A 2,739-nucleotide genomic window follows, 5' to 3' on the forward strand; every position below is an offset into this window, starting at 1 on the left:
GCATAAATACCCTTGTGTATGGTCAGTCCAGTGCTGTCCTTGGCAGATTTAAATTCTGAGTTGGCTCGTTTCGGCCAGGAGCTCTTGGTGTCGATATGGTCCCATCATGCAGCTGGGCTCTTTTAATTTCCATAAGAGTGGTAGCAGCAGCCTGACTGACAGGCCGATTGTCAGCAGGAAGTAGGAAGAGGATCCGACAGGAAGTAGGAAGTGGAGCAAGCAGGGAACGAGCCAGTGGGACAGGCTGGGTGCAGGCAGGCAGAGCAGCAGCAGAAATGGAGAGCAGTGACAGCTTGACCCGATGGAAAGGCGACGGAATCAGGTAAGTGGGATTTTGGGGTAAGGGATACAGAGTGGACAAAAACTGCCTTTTGGTAATTAACAAACAGCATTATAACTCTTCAACTGATTTTAACTAAACATTACAACTCTATGACCAACAACTTACAACTCCATGACAATTCTCATCCATCACAATAACCTAAAGTATGTGCTCTAGAGGAGTGTACAGTCTTTATGTAAAAACATAGCATGATGTATCTGGTGCAGGAATTTACAAATTATTCCTGTGATTGATTTCATCATTGCCCAAACAATGTGTACTGTTTCAATCACAGTTTATTTAGCTTCAACTTGCCTCAGTTACTGCTATAGTTGTGATTACTACAGCAAGAAGCCATTCTTGTTAAGTTTCTATTCCCCATCTAAATACTAAATTAAGACTGACCAAGAAGTTAATTAATCTTCCTTTCCACAATTTAAACGTATTGACAATATTTATTTCCCTATAAACGAGGTGATACCTAATTCTATAACCAATAACACCTCACTGCTGAGGCTTCAGCAAATCCCATTTATTAACCTCTGCTTTGAACTTTGGGCACCAGACCTCAGTGTTACAATGCAGTGGCTGTCACATCACAGGGCTCAGGAGCTGCAGCCTTTTTTCCTGGACAGCCTCCTGCTCACTCACAAGTACACAATGCCAGAACTAATCCCTGCATCCAAACCAAAGTGAGATTGAAGATGATCAGCAACTCCTCAGTAATCACATCCCCAGAATTACATAAAGACGTTGGGGCAGTTATTTATTTGGAGACATTTTGATTTCAATGTGATTCAACCTAATTTCTCTAAAATCTCCTTAAAAATTTGTCTACACATGCACACACACACACACATATACACACAAACACACACATATGTGGATGCCTACCAAAAATATCACTGACATCTCCAGTGGCAAACAGCCACTCCCATAGTTCAGGGCAGAAAAACATTTCAGTGTGAGCTCATTCAACTTCTAGCAGAGGGAAGCACTCACGTAACTTTTCTCTTTTTTTTTTTTAATCAGTTAGAGAGGAAGGAATCCACAAATAACAGAAAACATGCAAGACCTTTTCATCTTTATCTACAATTTTCTTCAGCTGACACTGGAGCTTCCACGAGTGTTGCAAGTTGGTTCTTCACTGTATTCAAGGGTTCTTGAGTCCTAACACAATTGTTGTGGCAAATAGGCATTTTCTCAATATGCATTGTAAATTTTTAATTAATTTACAAAGCAAAACAAGTCAGAGGGAAGTTTGTCCTTTTATGAAGTGTTATTCCCTGACCTAAATCAGTTTGAATCATTTTATGTTACTCCCTATTTAGTGGATTGATTGCTGCTATGACAACCACCCATCCTGCTTTACAGAAATAGGTATTATTCCTTGAGACACTTACGTTCTCTCACCAAATACACTTAATACAAGTTCAAAATTCGAAAACATGGGAAATTTATTTGCTTTGACACCGTTGTGATCTAGGTTGTAGTATGTTGCAAAGAGAAAATAAGACTGAAAGTGTAAAGTTTGCATTAATCCCACTAATGGCATGCTCAAAGAGCAGTACAGGGAAACAAGCTCCCTACATTAATTTTTCTTTTCTAGGTGTAGAAAAATATCAGCTCAATATCAAACCTGAAACATGTCTCAGAGACCTAAGGAAAGATACTGTTGTGGTTATAAGATCCTAGGCAGTCTATCTCAGATGGAAGAGGAGAAAATGTGATGAAAATAATCAGACTTAGTGGTGGCAGCTGCTGCCTCATACAGCTGTCTATGTAGAAAATTGGTGACATGGCCCAGAAGGGGCTATATCAGTTTTGGAAACATTTAATGCTCTTAATGAAGGTCAAATGACAGAGGTTTGTGGGTTTCTGGCAAAAAACTATCAATGTTCATATCATTACAGCTAAATGGAAGATGTCTGGTGGGAATAGGCCATCCCTGAAAACAAATCTTTCAGATATTCCCTCGACAGGATGTCTGCTTTCAATAGCACTCTGCATGACTGATACAAATGGATATCACAGGAGACACAGAGCTCTCCCACACTGCTTTTATAAGAAATCCCTTTCTTTCCTCACTGTTTCATGGTTTAGACTGGTACTCAGAATTTTATTGGCAGAGAGGACAAAAAAAACCCTCTGTCAATGGAATGTCAGTGGGAATGAAACTAAAAGGGGTGTCTGGATATAAGATTTTAGGCAATAAAGATTTTAAATAGAGAAGAACCTAGTTTTTATTTTTAAGCGTCCTTCCTCTACAGCTTTTAAGGATGAAAGAGTTACTTTTCTTTCTATTAAGCTATCAAAGTTCATATATAAATCCCCTGAAACTATCACTTTGTATTTATATTTACAGGGATTTTCTACAAAAGTATAAATATACTATTTTCATCCTATTGTCAACCACT

At 38.8% G+C, this 2,739-nt stretch overlaps 1 long non-coding RNA gene across 1 annotated transcript; it reads left to right on the forward strand.

Moving 5' to 3' along the window:
- The first annotated feature begins 232 nt into the window (after positions 1-232).
- On the forward strand, positions 233-1,570 carry LOC136288902 (uncharacterized). Its single transcript, XR_010720639.1, has 2 exons — positions 233-322; positions 1,355-1,570. It is a non-coding gene; the product is annotated as an uncharacterized lncRNA (long non-coding RNA).
- Positions 1,571-2,739: the final 1,169 nt, after the last annotated feature.

The sequence above is a fragment of the Chamaea fasciata genome, unplaced genomic scaffold (genome assembly GCF_029207755.1).
Source record: "Chamaea fasciata isolate MVZ Bird 193981 ecotype frontalis unplaced genomic scaffold, bChaFas1.0.hap1 SCAF_4, whole genome shotgun sequence".
NCBI lineage: Eukaryota > Metazoa > Chordata > Aves > Passeriformes > Sylviidae > Chamaea > Chamaea fasciata.